This window comes from Dermacentor andersoni, chromosome 4 (genome assembly GCF_023375885.2).
Source record: "Dermacentor andersoni chromosome 4, qqDerAnde1_hic_scaffold, whole genome shotgun sequence".
NCBI classification, from domain to species: domain Eukaryota; kingdom Metazoa; phylum Arthropoda; class Arachnida; order Ixodida; family Ixodidae; genus Dermacentor; species Dermacentor andersoni.
Window position 1 is genome coordinate 126,463,716 of NC_092817.1, and position 19,324 is coordinate 126,483,039.

General features: G+C 49.1%; 1 protein-coding gene across 2 annotated transcripts in view; it reads left to right on the forward strand.

Annotated features, from left to right (window-relative positions):
• Positions 1-1,491: 1,491 nt before the first annotated feature.
• Positions 1,492-19,324, forward strand: part of LOC126537615 (alpha-tocopherol transfer protein-like) — an 82,765-nt gene continuing 64,932 nt past the window's right edge. For both annotated transcript variants that reach the window (XM_050184767.2, XM_055074394.1), the window contains exon 1: positions 1,492-2,439. The gene's annotated coding sequence lies outside the window, so the exon portion shown is untranslated. The remainder of the gene's footprint in view (positions 2,440-19,324) is intronic.

The following is a 19,324-nucleotide window of genomic DNA, read 5'->3' on the forward strand; positions in this document are numbered from 1 at the left end:
CGACGTTGTACACACCAGAGGCTATGCCCTGGACCCAGCCGCTGGGAGCCGCGTTGGGACCGACGCCTGTCGATGGCTTCTCTGCGTTACAAGCAAAACAGCTTTGAACCGGCCGACACTCGGAAGCAGCTGCGTTTCCGCACACACACATGCATGCACCCGGGCCGCGTCACGAATAGGTCGTGGATGTTAGAGCATTTTCAAAACAGCTTGAGGGAACGGTACAGCATAGATCACAGCCATGCAAATAAATGCATACGCGAAATGCGTTTAGAGGAACATTTATAGTTAATCAACGCTGGATTATCAGGGCGCACGCCATTAATTTTATGCACGTATCTGAATTTCGTGGCCGATTGCGTCAGTGAACAGCGTTTAATTTTTCTACGTGCTTATTTTAACAGGCTGCCCCTCTTGGCATGCGCGATCGGCTAACGTATCTTTTGAGCCGAGATGGTCACCGACACCAGCCAAGCGCACACGGGCAAGGTTGTTAATTGGCGCGACTAGCAAACACGCGAACTCTGCGTGGCAATCGCTCAGCCTACATCCGGACTGCCTACTTACTTTCATCGTCCTTCGCTTGCTCCTCGGTGTCATCCTGGCGTCCAGTCTGCTGCACGGAAGTACATTTCTCGGGTTATACTTAGGAACTGACGAACTACGTCGTGATCTAACGGAGCTATGTGTTCACTATCTTCACTCGCAACAGTGAGAGTAGGGGGCAAAAAGTGGTAACGTTACCTTCTTTAGACAAGCGGTTATTGGGTTGTAGAAGTTTGACATCGCCGCACGCTGTGCTCTTCCGCTGGGAGGTTATCGCACTCTGTCAAATCGGACACGTAAACAAGTTCCGCGCTGCCTGGCTTGTTTTTCTAGCTCGCTCCTCCCGTGCTGAAAATTCTCGGCAGCCCGCTGGATTCGAGTCTTGCGGACGTCCGAATGCTGCTCTCCGCTCGTTTCGGCCACGACTTGTGCACGCTGCGCGAAGGGGGAGAAAGAAGGCAGATGTGTCAACGTTCACAATGCCGCGCAAACGTCACATAATCGGAGCTGCGCGCTGGAACACGATAAGGCATACGTCGCCACTGCCGCTTCGCCTTTTGCACTCTCTATTTGCCGCCTGCTGTTGTCGGTGTGTGCGTAGAGCAGCATCTGCGTCGGGTCCGAGGCTCGAGCTCAGCTGGCAGTGACGCAAGCAGCAGTTAAGAACGAGCTCGCGGCCTCCGTATCTGACGAGATACACATTAGTGTTGGTTTTCGTTTAATATCTAGCCGCTACGAAGACACAGCGCAACGTGTCGCTATTCCGAGATACCGACCGGCCGCTTCGAACTATGTCTGGAAGATGCTTCTCGGACGGACATCTCGGCATCTTTCGTTTCGCTCTCCCCCTTGACTCTCGCCGCTCCCGTGTTTCCGCGACAGGCAACATTGGTGCCGCGAACGGCGCATGCGCGCTTATCGCGTGGCGCTTCTCGGCGCGCGTGCGTCGTCTGCTAGCTGACGTTGCTCGAATTCAAAAGTTACCTGGGAAGACGTTCAAGCTTTTCTATGCTAGCAGAGCCGAATAGCTGTTTCATTATGTTGCACCTACGTTTTCGTGTGACTGAATATTTGTGCGCGTCTAATGATCGGCTGGCTTGCTCAGTCAAACGAGGGGTGATGGCATTCCGCGGTGTGGAGGGTGTCACTCGCTGATCGCATCCGGGTAGAATGAAGCACCTTCACGCGAAAATCTTCGTGAAATATTATTGTTGAGCAGCCTGACGACAACTTCTCGTCGTCGTTGATCCAAGTAAAAATGAAAGGAAAGAAGAAAAAAAAAAAACAGAGGAAACTATCACGCTCCAGGGCAGCTCGGAGTGTGTGTGTGCGATGAATGGATCCACGCCTTTCTGTGTCAGTAATCACTGTAGCGTAGGACTCTTTCCTCGTAGGTTTTCGCTTCTAGGTGCGTTCGGGAAGCCAGGTGGGTGCTATATATAAAGAAGAATAACTGGGTTTCGAGTCTGTCTGCCTGTTCTCTCCCCTCGTTTTCATGCCCTCCTCCTCTCCGCACCTTCTCACCACTCGTAACGGACGAGAGGAGGCGCTCAGAAGGAGCCGCGTGCGCGAGGAGGAAAGAAAACCTAACGGGAAAGCCACCGGGCAAGTTCAAAGATCCGCGCTGTTCTAGTTTCGGCGCAGCTACTACGGCTGGTCTCCTCTCGCGCGCGTATATTCCCCACGGGAGCCCCGCGAAAAAAGCCCGCCCGCCGCTTTGGACTAGCCGGAGAGAAGTCGTCCAACGCCGCCGTCGCTGCTGCATTCGGCCGGGATCCATCTCTATGCAAAGTGAAGTGCTTTTGTGTCCGGTGGCTAGAGCTTGAAGAGGATTGCTCGCTCTCCCTCCATTGGATTAGTTTTTGTGGAGCTTTGCGGAGCAAGAGTCAACAGGTGAGTCTTCTCATTAGCTCTTATTTTGTTTTTGTTTTTTACCCCGTCGTCGGCGGCAGTTTTCAGATTCGCGTCGCAACGCGCATAGCTAAAGTCTTTCTGTCCGAGAAGCGTCGATATGGTGCCCGCGATTTTGCGAATTAGCGAGAGTTCGCTAGCGACGATAGTGGATTCATACGCTGTATAAACGGACTTTACTGTGTACTCTACTTAGACGCTGTGCTAATCGCGTCAAGTTTTCACCTACGGTAATGCGAGATCGCGTGTGCAGGTCGCCAAGTTTTGCTTGCGCTTGCTTTCTATTGAATGGACTGTTCTGGCCAAATCAGCATTATTGTTTTTTGCAGACAAATCTTGGTCCAAGTCCTATATACAACAATCTAGATTTCCTTTCTTTTTGGTTTCTTTCTTTTTTCGCGGAATATGGGCTATAAGTGAACATCTTTCTGCTGCTAGGGACACTTCACTACATTTTGCTAGCTTTCTGCTGGCGTTTATAAAAGTGTGCGCCCGTATTCAAAGTATATGAGACATGTCAACTCTCTAAGATAAAAATATCCTTCTGTGCACCGTTGCCTATACTTGTATATCTGCGCTACGATCTCCGTACTTTCTTCCCGTGACTATTTTTTTCTTCTTTTTCCTGTAAAACGAGAAAACCATACGCACTGTTTGCGGGCATATTTTATATTCCTTCTTCCCGTTTCTGTTTTCTTCTTGGTTCTGATTTTTTTCACAACCGCCTGTTGGTCTCTCTCCCTCTGAAAACTGCGAGGCTGTGTGCGTGAGAGTGAGAGACACTCCGTAGGGGCGAGTGTATTGGCTCGATGGTTAAGCTGCCGGCTTTTCCTTAGCCCTTACCCGCCCCGATTCCTTTTATTGTTATGTCTTTCTTTTTGTCGCGGAAGTCGTTCGAGAGGTGCGCAATCACACGCGCGCACGCAATAACTATAACTTTCGATGAGGTCGATCGCGACGCGAACAGGTGGTTACGCTGGACGACTATATAAACAGCTCGCCCTCACCGGCCTCGACCCCCCCAATCCCATAACACCGCTTTCCGAGAGCGCCTGCCATGCTTAGGTTTAAAAGCGTCGATGTTTAATTTTTTTTTATTTATTCTTATAATTTTTCCTCTATCCCGCTGCGGTAGTACAGTGGCTATTAAAATTAAATTATGAGGTTTTACGTGCCAAAACCACTTTCTGATTATGAGGCACGCCGTAGTGGAGGACTCCGGAAATTTAAACCACCCACAGGGTTCTTTAACGTGCCCCTAAATCTAAGTACCACAAGTGTTTTCGCATTTCGCCACCGTCGAAATGCGACCGCCGTGGTCGGGATTCGATCCCGCGACCTCGTGCTCAGCAGCCCAACAACACCATAGCCACCGAGCAACCACGGTGAGTCAGTGGCTATGGCGTTGAGCCGCTGAGCTCGAGGTCGCAGGCTAATTAATGCGAGCGTAATTAATGCAAGCAAGCGCTCGTGTACTCAGATTTGGGTGCGCGTTAAAGAACCCCAGGTGGTCGAAATTAACCTGGAGTTCACCACTACGGATTTAACCACTCATAATCAGGGCTTTGGCACGTTTAAGACGCGATTATTATTAATTTATTATTATTATTATTATTATTATTATTATTATTATTATTATTATTATTATTATTATTATTATTATTATTATTATTATTATTATTATGATGAAGAGCTTAAACTGATTTGTGTGTGTGTGTTTCTTTTCCGCAGCGTTGGCTCGAATGACGATTTGATTGATTGGTTGGTTGACTTCGAGTTTAAGAGGAGGCTTTATATCGGGAGCTCCTATTGTCTAGCGCTCCCAAGCGAATTCCGAGCGTTCGCTACACCGATTTTTTGATCAGGATTGTTGAATTTGAAAGATTGTTGAAAATTGCGATATTAGAAAAAAGAAAATAAAGCTCTAGTACCACGTTTTCAACTCTGTCACTTAGTAATAAATAAAGACACCACAATTCTGTAAGCCTCACATATTAAGACCTCCAAAGCGGACAAAACTGATATATTATGCACCAATGTGAAATATAATGTGAAATTGTGAGTAGGGTTCTTGCAAAACTTTTATAACCGTTGTGATAAACTCACGCAAGGTATAATTGGTATATCAAATTTGTCCGCTTTAAATGCTCTAACGGACACGGTTTTCAAAAATGCGTTATCTGTTTTTAGTGCAAAGCTATGATTTTGTAAACGTTGTCACCTATTTATTTCTTTTGAACGTACCAATTCAAATAGGCGGCATCGATCGGGAATGGGCCTCTAGCTAAAGCTCGCTTGTACTACGGCCTACTCTCAATGTCCCTGTGTAGCTTTGGGACATTAAAAGCTTACGACATAATTCCGTTTTTACGTATATTTCCAGAGCAAACTTTGGAACACTTCAGCCTAAACATATACCTGTAAGTGTCACAGGAATACCAGACTGAGAGTGCAAACAGCAGCACTGTTAGAGGCAGCTTGTGGTGCTATGTTCAAACTCATAAAGGGACACTAAAGAAAATAAAAAAGATTTCACCTGGGATTAGTAAATTACCTTCGCACAACGCCAAAGACGTCACTGCGAGAGCAGGCCTGATAAGCAAGAAGAGGCGCAAAGAGGGAGGACGTGTGGAGACGCCGCATTGAAGTTTCCGCGCCAGTTTGTTGTGACGTCATGAATTTTAACAGCGCCTCATAGGGCTTTTATATAGTTCATTGCTTATCGGAAAATGCGGACTACACTGAATTCTAAGAGAGCCAAAGATTGCTCTTGGCAAGCTTCGGTAACATTTACCGAACCAGAACGAGGGCCGAGTACGCCAAAGAAAAAAGATATCTTGAAATCCGTGACGTCGCACTAACGTACGGGTGCTAGAGTTTTGGCGCCAAATTCGGAGAAAGAAAAGAACTTCGTAATCTTCATTTTATCTTCTGATAATCAACCTGTTATCTCCATTATCAAAAATAGCTAGCTTTCAAAGAATACCTCATTAGGTGTAATTAATTTACTGTTTGTTTCTAGTGTCCTACTCCGATTTGCCTATTCAAGTGCTCGTGTTAGACAATAAGTGTTCAACCAATTTAAGGGAAATTTGTTGCATTTGAAAGAATAAGCTAAACTGTAGCAACTGTAGTAAACGGGGCTATGCGAGCAGTAGTTTTCAGTACCAAATGGAATGCAAATCGCATTGTGCCAGAAGCAGCGAATAGAATGTCGAATTGGATATCGAGTATACTTTTGGAATAGTTTCTGAATAACGAACAGCCGTTCCCACCTATAGTGTAAAACGATCTTTCACATCCTGGCACATAATCACAACGTCAGCAAGTTCATGTCATTACACTGCACATCGAGAAGAATTGTTAAATTAAAAACAGAAATGGAGCATTAGGGGCAAATAGGCAGTTTATTCGCGTACCATCAAGACTCATCGTTTAGTGGAAATGGTAGTAGTTGGGCAGAAAAAGCCTGCCCTCCCTGAACAGTGTAATGTGCTCCTCTGCGCAACTTTTCGTGTTCTTTTTCAATGCATTTTTTATTTAACAACGCTGCTAATCTCACACGATGTCATAGCGGGAGGGGGGGGGGGGGCACATAGACGACATAGAGTGTTACAATAACTACGCATCAAATCAACTGTGACAATACACCCAGCATAATTACATCAACCGCAGTAACAAAAGTAAGCGAAACAAGACCTAATCGACAGAAAAGAAAGCTGGCGTAATTATTGAGAACGCAAGTGTGAATTCAGAATGCAGAGAACCTAATACATTGCAAAATAGATAGATAGATAGATAGATAGATAGATAGATAGATAGATAGATAGATAGATAGATAGATAGATAGATAGATAGATAGATAGATAGATAGATAGATAGATAGATAGATAGATAGCAAGGACAGGAAAGGCAGGGAGCTCACTCGGTTTTCTACCCTACACTGGGTGTGGGGGAAAGGGGAGTAGAAAGAGGAAAAGAGGGAGAGCGTGAACACTGAGTGCTTGTGGGAGGATGCACAGGGACACTAAACGAAGATGCGAAATTAGTGATGAACAGCTATGTGGCACGCGTTACTTACTTACCCAACGCTGGAAAGTTTTCTGAAGTCGATGTGCTCGTGACTGAGCGGTCCGGTTGCTTCCACTCTCCGATTAGCACGACTAAAAGTCTAAAATAAAACGCTTCGCGCTTTTTGCTCGAATTTTAGGCTTGATCGCGCGCAGTTGGCAATTTGACATATCCGAATTTTTTTCAAAAAAAAAAAATCATATTCGTACTTACGAATAGTGACTGTAGTTGATTCGATCTTCGAATCGAAAAGGGTGACATTCGATTCGTTATTGGAAAGATGCGAATATTCGCATACCCCTGTAGTATATAGGAAACGTATATTTGATTTAGGTCCTCGCACTTTTTCACAAATATTGCCAAAAATTGGTAAGCTTTAAACAACATTGAAGCGGGAAGCTTACAAGTCCGTAAGCCTGCAAAAAAAAAAAAAAAACCAAAGATATCGCAGTTTTGTAAACTGGGCTTGTTTAGAGCGCCTAAAGAGGGCGTATTTGGTACACGAGTTTCCAGCTTAGGCGAAATTGTTACGACGTTTGCGAGGGTCTTGCAGAAGTACAGTGTGCGATACGCCAATTTGATGCATTGTAGATGTATTATTAAATACGGTTTTCAAAATTGTGGTCTAGTTTTTCATGGCGAGCAATAGAGTTATAAGCTTGATAGCTTCGTTTCTTTCTTTCTTTCTTTCTTTCTTTCTTTCTTTCTTTCTTTCTTTGTAGTATTCATCAATCTTTATCAAACAGTTGTCGGCTTAAATCAAATTTTCGCTTCAAACAGTCACTAGCTTTTAACTTGTTTTCTTTTAAATGTAACAAACCTCATCAAATTCGATGCAGCTGTTGCCGAGAAAAAAACGATTTCTGCTTTCCCAGGTATTTTGATAGGAGGCCCCGAGCTAAGGACGTGATCACATTGCCCAGCTGTCTCTTCTTTATTTTGTTAAAACAGCGCGAAACGAGACAAAGGAGGGGAGAAAAAGAAAGGGGGGAGGGGCGAAGAACAAGCGCTGTCTTCGTTTCCCCTTTTGCCGTCCTTTGCTTCGTTTCGCTCTGTTTATAGCAAGATGGAACATAAACGAGCCCGGTCTCACACTCTTCTTTATTCCTGTTCTTGCATACACTTTCCTCGACGCAATGGTTTACAGTTTGCCGTGTGTCGGCAGATTAAATTGCTTCGCCTAACCTTTAACTGGGTCTAAGGAAGTACTCTGTAAGAAAGGAAAAAAAAATGATAGCCCGACGGAGACAGGAAACTCATTATGTACTGATAATTTTGCGAAGCACCTGCTTTTGCAGAGCTGTCGGTATATGACACTGTAAACGATCTGTCGCCGCTTTCTTGTACGCAAACCAAAGATGAAAATCACACATTCACGCAGTAACAGTTAAGGACTCGCACAGCGAGGTAGCGATTATGCGAAGTAATATAATAATAATAAGAAGAATGAATAATAATGAAGAGACAGAGAGAGAGTTAGAAAACTTTATTGAAATTCCTTGCTGGGGTCAAGGAATGCGGGGGGGGGGTAGGGGGGGGGGAGCGTCGTGTGTGCCTCTGTCACGACACAACTGAGTATCGATAGCCGAGATTATTGCGTAGTCCGAACAGAGAAGCCCAGCTGACGGCATTCATGACGTGAAGCGCATTTCAGGCGTAAATAAACATTGTGTCCGAAGGCGTCGAACTATTCTTTTCTTTTCTTCGCTTCTTTTCTTTTTTTGCTATCTTAACGCCTGACACAGGATTTCGGTTTCAACCACGCGACTGCGCGGAACAAACTTCAGTCGGAATCACGGTGCTGTTCCATCACGTCGCGCGTGTTATTATGGTTATACGCGGAAGCGCGGACGCGCGCCGGCGCCGGAAATACGTCCCATATGGCTGCCGCCCTGAAGAGCTGCATCGCGAAACAGCGCAAACCAACACCAGCTAAATATCGCGAGGCCTGTTTACTCCGATCCATGACGTCACGCTACCTGGCCCAAAATTTCCATTGACAAAGCTGGCGTGATGAAAGTGGTGACATGAAATCACTGTTCATCATCCAGCATCCCCATTCGTTTCTGTAGCAGTCGGGCCAGGTGACACGGCGTTATGGATGGAAGTGAAAAGGCCTATAGCGCTATCTAGGTAGTGTTGCGCAAACGCGCCGTCATTTGTACAGGCACCCTAGGCTTTTTCTTTTTTTTAATCTCTTCCCTTGCTTATCGCCATCGTCAGCGTCACCGTCATCATTAATATTACTGTTGTTATTCGGAGTAAGATTTCGAAGAGATAAAGCTGGCAACTTCCTCCAGAAGGAGCACAACTGCCGCCTGTTTCGAAGCAGATGGGACAGGAAGGGAATTGGAGAACACCACTGATGAATCGCAAAAAGACTGAAATAGAATGGCGACACCAATGGAAGACGCTGACGAGTCCACGCTGGAAAAAAAGCACTGAATGAGCTAGCGGTGGACGAAACCCTATACAACAATGAGCAGGAAACAGCGCTGCAAAACTAGGCGAGTCTGTAGACACCGAGAAAAGTAAACTTACGAGGATTTGCTAAACACAGGGACACGTATATACCGGAAGACTTGTAAATTAACTAAAAACACAAAAAAAGACAAAAGTGTCGGAGACGACAGACCAACTTGTACGCCATAAAGGACCACTCACGGAGGCTCCGCGAGCCTCCCGAAATTTTCGTGAGGCCCCAAGATGGCCCATCGGAAATTTTGCTTACACACTGAAGCGACTGTGCTTCTTTGCAATATTAGACGTTGGCGACATCAAGAAGAGGCAGCTGCTGGAACCGTTGGCGTGAACGAGACAATATTTAATGAACTACAAAAAACGGATTGAACTGCACGCATTAAAAAAAAAAAAGAACGTTAGCAATACTCGACAAACGTTCGCTCTTGGTGCAATCGCCACCGTGGACTCGCCGATCAACCTTGGCCCCTGGAGGGGGGCGCTTGCCGCAATGGCCCGAAGCAGTCTCCCACTGAATCCAACAACCAAGGGCTGGCTTATACGAAGCCGTGGCCACGCTTGCTCACAGATGCGCTGAACGTCACGTGACCATTGTGACCATGCCGCCGCGTCCACAAATGCTGAGCGTTCGCTGGATATGAAAGAGAGCAGGTTTTCACGTTGTGGCGCACACCCTCGACAATGTAGAAAAAGAAAACGCACGTGCTAATGATAATAGGTATTAGGTATAGTACGTGCACGTGCCTGCATGGAACGCAGCGACTCGGTGAGCTAGTCCAGCTTTCACCTTCTTTATGGGGAAGCTCGCTTCGCTTGAGCGCCGATGGGGAAATTAAGCGCGAAGTTTCCCTATATGTCGGCAACGCCCGCTCTGGTGCGGGGGTAAAGTGTGCTTCAGCGCTTGGCACGAGCCCGGAGTTCACTATTTCTTTCCCTCCCTCTCTTACTCTGCGTTTTCTTGCTTCACTCTCTCCTACCACCTGTCTCGTTGAAAGTCTGGACCCCCCCTCCTCCTCCTCCTTCCGTACCCCCTTCCCTATCCCGCCCCCACGTCGTCATCGCGTCTGACAAGAGCGCAAATCGGACTGGAAGAAGTAAAGAACGATCGAAGTAAATGTGTGCGAAAGAGACGGGGATTGCAGGGAAGAAACCTACATCGCTGGCGCTGGCCTTAAAGAAATAAGCGACTGAAATAAAACCAAAACAATGAATGATAATGAGGAAGACACTTACTAGCCCCTTAGACTGCCGTCGGCACGCGGTGCTGCAGGGTTCGGTTCTTTTGTAGACTGTTCAGCTTTAAGCTGGGGGAACAGTGGGTCTCGTTGCAGTCATTGACTTTGGGACCCTCGTCTGCATACTATTTGTTATTTAGTCATTGTTTTTTGAATGGAGAATAAACTGAAACTCAAACTGAACTGGAGGACATGCGAAAGAGGCCAGGATGCCTCAAGCTATGAGCTAGCACACCTATTCTTTAGGCGTATGACAATGTTCTGCAGACTATATTAGAGGCTTTGGAAATAGTTGGCCTCGGCGATCGGCTCTATCGTTGGACAGGCAGTTATTTACATATGTGGTCTTTCTTTGTGAATACTGAAGACAGCCCAACTTCTCAACGTTATACACACCGTGGAGTATCGCAGGGTGGTGTGCTGAGCCTAACACTCTTCAACCTTGGGCTCATTGGTCTCATAGAATGTCTGCCAAATACGGTGAAGTTGTCAATCTATGCCGATGACATCTGCGTCTGGGCGTCTGGTGTGACGCGTCCTAAAGTGCGTGCAAGGCTGCAAAAATCTGCGACCTTGATATCGACGTACCTTATAAGGAACAACGCCTCAGGATTTTTCCAGAGAAATGTGCATTGGTGGCATTTAGCCAGAAGCCAATGACTTCGTACGCCATATCCATCGATGGACAAATTATCTCTTATATAAGGACGCACAGGTTTCTAGGGGTAATCATCGACCGTGACCTCTGTTGGAGTCCCCATGGGGCCTGCCTAAGGAAGTGCCAAACAGTCATTTCTCATCTTTTCATGTTTCTTGGAGGAAAAGTCTGGTGTACTTCAGTACACGTGATGATGCAACTGCACCGGACGCTGTTTCTCGGGTATCTCAGGTACAGCCGGGCAGTGCTGACCAATACCTGCAGAACTAACATCCGTATACACTCGAAAGTGCTCAGGCCCAGGCGCTTAGTGTTTGACTAGAGCTGTCACGATGTATATCAACACCCGAAACCATAGCAATTGCGCATGACTACCCAGCAAAGATTCACATTGTTATGGAAGCGCTAAGAGCACACGTCAGGTACCTTGCTCGCGCCCCTCTCCACTATCTGGCCTCGCTGCCAGAAGACCAACCACGTGCCTCTTTTTGTCAGACGATACTGCCTTATCGTGTATGCCTGCCATCAGGTTACACAGCTGCAGCGGGAATTTTGCTTCCCCCTTGGTGCTTGGCTCAGCCACAAGTTCGACTGACAGTACTAGGGATTCGAACGAAGGCACAACTCTCATCACCAGCTCTCAAGCAACTTTGGTCGCTCTTGCTGTAGGAACAATGCAACGAACATACCCATGTATACACTGATGGTTCAACCACCGTTCTGCAGGATCAGTAATTTTTCTTGCGAAAGTCGCCACCTTGAAGTTGAAGACATCACATCAGACTACATCAACAGACACGGAGCTTGCTGCTCTTCGTAGCGCTCTGCGCATAATTCGAGAGGAACCACCTCAAAAGTGGAGCATATTCAGCGACTCTAAGGCAGCTCTACATTGCTTGCTTTACGCCTTACGCCGTGGACCCTACGAACAACTACTCCTACAAATCTGAGAGCTCCTTCATCACCTCGTCGAGCAAGGACTGAGCATCACATTTCAGTGGCTCCCTAGCCACTGTGGCATAATGGGTGACGAACTGCTCGATGAAGCTGCTCGATCTGCTCATGAAGACGGCGTGCAGGAGCCAATCCCGCTGTCAAGAACAGATGCAGCAGCGCAACTACGAAGTGCTTGCATATACAGTCGTTGTGGAACACACCTAGCTTCCAGCACACATGTCTACATTGACTGGACCCCTGTCTGCGACTTCAGCCTCCACCTGGACTATCACGACCCGAGACAACGGTGCTTTGCCGATTAAGTCTTGGCGTTGCATTTAAGAAGTTGTTTGCTTTCCGCATCGGATGGGAGGATAGTGCTGCGTATGGCTACCGAGGCGACGATGAAACTATCGAACACGTTCTTTGTCATTGTCCCCGATACAGCGGCAGACACTCGTGACCGCGCTGGCGCGTCTGGGCGACCGGCCGTTATCGGAGCATGCAGACAGTCCTGGAACGCCGACAGTCCTGGAACGAAGACCCCACGAGACAGTGAAGACATTCTTGAATTCTTTACATTCGAGTGGTTTATTGGAGAGAGTAATTCTCATGGACGTTCGCGACCTTCCGTACGGTTTTCTTTTTTTCTTTAGTTTCTTTGCTTTTTCTCTTCGTTGTTCTTTCCGTCTTTCATTTCCCCTTACCCATCCCCCAGTGGAGGGTAGCAAATCAGAATATTATCTGGGCCGGACGACGTATTTCCCGCTTCATGGGGCGTATAATGCTTTCGCGTTAAAAGATATCCATCTTTTAAACGACCCTACCAGGGATTTTGCTCGAAACTTTAATAAAAATGATTCGGCGCACTTGCCCGTGCATTGCGACGTCTTTTCGCGTGAACCGCAGTTCTGGCAGATGTAATCATTAATGTTATGGACAAAGTAAGCCTCGAAACAGCACGCGAACTAATGTAAGCGTATAACACAAAGGAGAGGTGCTGAGTGTGCCCGTCACTAAAACTTTCGTTTTGCCTTATATCTGGTTTACTGAGGTTGGCTTCTCCGACAGCTGTATTTTATGTGTTATGGTTTGGGTCGTTTTATTGCAATTATTGGTGCTTGTGAATTCTTAGCGCGCATATTGGCCGGATTGTCTCCTTAACAAAACCACCCTGAAGTTATACTACCCGTGGTACCACCCTTGCCTTTGTGTTTTACCACCCTTGCCTTTGTGTTCGGCTCACTTCGCGGTAAAGTGGTACCCTTATTCAGCTAGTCATTTCTTTCCTATAATTTTCGCTTTATTGAGGTTTGCCATCTTCTCGTGAATACCTATATATTGGCCCGTTCTCTCAGAAGCAAGAGGGTCGAAAGCTGTGCCACTTGGTACACGATTGAAGGGCACGCGCAGGAGGGCTGCCGGATTGTATATTTGTAATCTCCCAAAAAGAAATTTCAGTTAGTTTCAACCTCGTCCCGTGGTCCGGTTGCTTGCGTATGTTGTTTTCTCGCAGGTTCTTTGCCCTTCACTTTCTCAGAGAATTGTGTCATTTCACGCGGGACCAACGGCAACAACAACGGGTCACACTGTGGGAACGATGCAGTTGCCTGGTCCCTTTGCTCTTCAAACCACGGTTCACCCGGTTCGAAAAGAAGCAAAGACGCATGCGACGACCGCTGCGCGACGATGGCCTCAAGTGGTAATAGTAATAGTAGTAGCAGTAGTAGCAGTAGCAGTATTACTACTAAACTGAACTTAATTTCTCCAAAGTTTTCTATGCATGGAGGCCTGCCTCTCTTAGCCGTTGGGATGTGCTACGGTTAGGGGCCCGCCGTTTGTGCGGGTATGTATTTGGGTGACCGCCGCAGATCCCACACGAAAGGCACTTGAGCCCGGCTTTACGGTAGTGAGTGCGCCCCTATACGTCGCGATCCGAGCGGTTCGCGGCCAGCCACTTGTGGGGCGAGCCGAGCGTGCGAGCGGCAGCGGCACCGAGAGGCGAATTCCGGTTTCGCGGGGGGGATTCGGGAAGCAGCCCCACTTTTTGTTTCGACCCGCCGAGTCGCTTGTCTTTCTTTGATTCGGGGCTCGCGGGCGGCCGGGCCGCGGACATTCGCTCTTCGACACGGTCAGCAGGGCGGAAGCGAGGGCAGTGCCGGTGTGACCAGGCCTTGCCACCGAAATCCGCGGCAAGTGGGTGCCGGTTGGCGAAGAGTGTGGTTTAGTGGTGGTGGGGCGGGGGGGGGGGGGGGGGGGGTTGGAGCGAGGAAAAACCCGGGCGTGCTCTCTCGGCCCTTTAAGAAGCTTTGGCAGCTTTGGCTTCCACGGGGGCGCGCGTCCGCATCCCCGGCCCTCCTCTCCCGGCTCTCGGAGACGAAGAATGGAGGTCGTCGTCAACGGGCGGAGGAGGCACTGCCGCCCGTTTCTCGGTCGCCCAGCGCACGGAATCGTGCGTGCAGGTCCCCGTGCAGCCCAGTTGCCGGCGACCGACTACGGCTTCTTCTTCGCCTTCTCCTGGGCCGGGAAGCAGCTGTAGCGGTGACACTTTCGGCATGGAGCTGTAAACTCGATCCGACCCCGTACGACGGTGTCGAACCAACGACGCGTTTTCGCCAGGCTCCCACAGTCGTGCAGACAGGACGCAAGAGTAGAGAACTGGACAACACGAACGCCGACTATCAACTGAAGGGAGCGCTGAGGCAAAAAAAGAAAGAAGACACAAAACTCATCTGCGCAAGCTCTGGAATGGTATCACCACGTGTCAGTGGTGCATAACGAATCCTTACCAACTAGCTCAGACGTCTGTCGTTCCCACAGTCGGAGCAGCACATCTTTCAGATGCGTCGCACATCGTATCGAACCCGTTCTCACACAGTGCATTCGTTTTCTGCGTGTACTGCAGAGACAGAATGAATCGCGTGAACGAAGTTCGTTCGCATCGGTGGCCGCTGAGCTCGCACTATACAAACGACTGGGCTTCGTGCACGTAGGAATTGGAGCGATGCTAGAATTTCGCGCGCGTCTTCGTGCTTGTCAAAACTCAGCTGCGTGCCTGCTGTGGACTTCTTGCCCGCCGCTTCCTACTTATTCCACAAGTTGTCTGTCTGTGCCAGGAAGAAATTGCGAAGGAAACTGAATCGCCTTAACACAGCGGTAGTTGGGCTGACGGCGTGAATATGAAAGGCATACTGTTGGGGAAGGGGGTACGATCGTTCTCTCTGCTTTGGCGGTCAGAGCACGTCAGCTGGCAGGCAGCTCGACGCTAGGTCCTCCTCTCTGTTGCTTAGGTTGCCCCTTACGCGACCCGATATACGGTGGACGTCATTATCAGCGATCAGTTCTTTCATTTCTCTTTAATCCACGCAGCGGTCGCGACAGTTGCGAAGTCATCAGCTTCATCAGATAGTTTTCTGGCTGTCCGTGTATAGACGATGCACTTGGGGCCGTGGTGAGGACGGCTGTCAACCGGTTCTATCACCTCTCGTGCGGCTTCCAGATCCAATTCGCGGGTGCTTGTATACGTGCGTTATTAGAGTGAATTTGGCAACTCCCTGTTCAGTCGTGACATCGTAATAGAGCGCTGCTGCAAAATGGCCATCATGTGAGTCATATACTGCCGTACCGTACACGCATATAGATGGCGTGTCCGGGCCGTTCGTCATGCTGCTTTCGGGTCCTCACAATTCTCTCTCTCTCACGCGTGCTCGTTCTTCTAGGTACTGGATACAAACGTGCGACCCGGCGCTCTTGCCAAGCGCCAAGAAATTGTTAAGGAGGGGAGGGGTCCCTCGCTTGTCTTCCCTGCCACTCTCCGCATGCAGACAAAGCTGACAGAAAGCACAGCGGCCGTCAACCTTAACGCACACGACACGATCTGATCGAGCGCCCTTGCACAAAGGTGCGTGCGGCTACAAAAAGCAAAACATTGCCGGCTTTGGGCAGATGACATAATCTGTATAACCTGCAAGGCATCATCGCTGTAAAGGCCTAGCTCTATCCATATGACGATCGACTCGGCCTCCCTTGAAGTATTTCACGTAGGTGCGCTTGATAGTTCTCTTAGTGCTGCTGTATGATGTACCTGTTGCTAGAAATCTTTAAGTACCGCAGTTGGTATACGAGTGCGTTTGGGAAGCTCGGTGGTGCCCCTCGAAGCTTCGTTGCGCAAAGTTTTCAGTTGTTTTATATTCAGATCAGCGGGGCTTGTCTGCCCCATATGCCATCGCGGAGCTAGACCAGAGTGGTTTGCACGAGGCGTCTAACAATATTGGTTCCAGCTCTTACCGTAGTGCGGGAGGTGCGGTTTAATAAGAGGATAATCTGTCCCGAGTTCGATTGGAGGTCATTTGTCCGAGTGCGCCTGTTCTGTTTCTCATTGATGTGAATACCCGTAATTGTTAAGTATCCCGCAGTCTCTTCCCCGATCGCTCCTCCCTCAAGCCGAAGCAGGATGTTCGTCATCTGGAAGTCGCCAAAGAAGCAACAATAATGCCCAATCGAGTCACAGTGCCAGCATCTTTTCTCATTCGATTTCTTCTCCTTGTCTTGTCTTCTATTTTCGTTCTTGTCTAGATTTCAATCTGCGCATGGGGGAAAGGGAATAAAATAAAGAAAAGCAGACACCTAAAAGGAAGCAAGATGTCAGGCTTCATCAGAACGTGTGAAACAGCGCAAACAAATAGAGAAAAAGGAGGAATAATCAACAACAAGGCATCCAGCCTTCGAAAGGCTGTTATCTTCCATGCTTTCCCACGGAGAATCATGGGAAGTGCGGGAATCCCGCGTTGAATCTTGGGAACAGCGCGCCGGTTCGGGTTATAGCCGGTTCGAGTGCTGCTGGCCACCGCAGTTGCCGCCGCTTTCTCCAGCACGCGAGCGGGACGCTCGCTTACTGCTCGGCCCATTTGATGCGTTGAGTTCACGGCCTAGATACCTGGAAACATTGTTGCCACTGCAACGCCAGCACTAGCTCGGAGTGTCCGCATGATTAGCCGCGCGTTACAACTTCCGAGCGACAGTGCGAGCGGCACAGCGAGCAAACACACGACTGCCTCAGTGCACTACGCGAGGGTCCTAGAAAACACCGATTGGCATCACGTGCTTATAATTGGGAGGGGGGGGGGGGTTCTCCTGATTCCACTTTCATTATTTAACTTTTGTGACTAGGCTTTAATATTGTCATGTGACGTTCCCTACTGTTTTTAGAGCGCAGCTCTTTGGCGTCCGTTCCTGGGTTTCGCGTCGTCGTCGGCGTTGTCGTCGGCCTCGTAACCAGCTCCGCCCCCCTTTCATCCCCCCAGCGCTAGCAGCGACCGACTGATACCGCTGGATGCCGCTGACGCCGCTAGAGAGTCAAGATAACGTGACTGCATAGAACACCGTCGCCGCCATGCAGAAAGAGGAAGAAAGGGTCCCCCCCCCCCTGTTCTTGTGTGGCGGATAGGGTGCTCTTCAGTTGCCGACGCGCCGGTTATTTCACGTAGGCCCCGGCACGTCGACGAATACGTGACCACCTTCCCACGGCTAGACCTGGTTCTTAGCGCTGCGGAAGCGAGGGTATCATATTGTTTGTGTCGGCATCGGCGGCGTTGTCCCTGAAACCAACTCCGCAGCTGGGGTTGACTCACTATCGGCGTCAGCGGCATCAGTCAGTCGCTGCTATCTCTTCCCTCCTCCCTTTATCGTGTTGTCCGCTTGCTGCGCGCGCTTCTGCCCCCATCGTTTGCCGCTGGGTGTACACGCCGCCCCCCTCCCCCCTCTTCCTGCGAGTCTCCGGTTGTCAAAGCGCCGGCTCGAACTTAATTCCTTTCTTCGCTCCTCCTCCAATGCAACCCCTGTGCGGTGGCAATCAGAGAGCCAGATCGGTGGCGGCGGATCTGTATATGTGCACCGCCCGAGCCGAAATTGCCGCTGCCGTTCGCCCTGTGCGGTGGCAATCAGAGAGCCAGATCGGTGGCGGCGGATCTGTATATGTGCACCGCCCGAGCCGAAATTGCCGCTGCCGTTCGCCACTGCGAAATTATCTGCCAGTTCTTTCTGAGCCATGAGCGAGACGACCGATGGAAGTCCTCCGTCTGCTGCTGCTGCTGCTGCTGCTAAACGAGCTGCCAGAGCAGAGGCCCAGCGCCGTCGCCGTCAGAATCCAGAGGTGCGTGCCGCCGAAGCAGAAGCTTATTGTCGCCGCCGTCGAGATGATCCAGGAGTACGCGTCGCCGAAGCAGAGGCTAAGCGCCGCCGCCGAGAAGACCCTGCCGTTCGCGCCGCCGAAGCGGAGGCTCATCGCCGCCGTCGAGAGCAACCAGCAGTAAGCGAGGCTGAAGCAGAAGCTCATCGCCGCCGCCGAGAAGACCCTGCAGTTCGCGCCGCCGAAGCGGAGGCTCATCGCCGCCGTCGAGAGCAACCAGCAGTAAGCGAGGCTGAAGCAGAAGCTCATCGCCGCCGCCGAGAAGACCCTGCCGTTCGCACCGCCGAAGCGGAGGCTCATCGCCGCCGTCGAGAGCAACCAGCAGTAAGCGAGGCTGAAGCAGAAGCTCATCGCCGTCGCAGAGAAGACTCTACCGTTCGCGCGGCCGAGGCCGAGGCCAAACGCAAACAAAGGCTCGCAAACAGTCAGGGTGCAACAAATGCAACAAAAAAATTCTGTGATAGCGCATACATGTGTTGCTCGATTTCTTTGCCTCAATCTATCGAAAAGGTGAGACAGCTTATTTGCTGCGCTCAAATTTCGCATTAGGAAGTAACGTAATCGTCGGTAATTTTTTTCTTTCTTTCTTCCTGCATGAAACACTATCGTAGTTAGCAGCGTCATACTGCCATCCGTGATCCCCCTATAAATAATCCTTACCCCTTCATTCAGGTGACATGCGGGTGCGAAGAGAGTAGTTGCATCGAAATGAAATAACGGCATATCAATCAATCAATCAATCAATCAATCAATCAATCAATCAATCAATCAATCAATCAATCAATCAATCAATCAATCAATCAATCAATCAATCAATCAATCAATCAATCAATCAGAAGGTATAGTTATAAGCCTGGTGGTTTTAAGTGCAGCTCTTGCAAGAGTAAATACGTACGGTATCTCCAGCTTTTCCAGTGATTCGTTTTTAAAGCGAAACTTTCATTAGCTCCTCCTCCTCTCCCTCCTCCGCCTCCCCCAACTCTGCGTGTAGTCCGGACGAGTAAATCGGGCCGATCTCAAAGACAGTCAGTGTAATGAAAGGTGGTGGTGATGTGGTGGTCGATACTCGATGCTGATGCACCATATATCTACTCGCAAGGGTTCCAATGTCATTTCTAACACCGGCCGACCCTAGAAAACAGTGCCACGTCATATCAGCCACAAGCTTTGTCCCAGGCGGCACGTCAGGTCGGGCCAACGTTGGAAACATATTGGCACTTCCTGGCCCAATGACGGCCCAAGATTAACAGCGTGGTTCCAATATTGGCAGTGCCATTCTGAATCCTGGCCCAATGATGG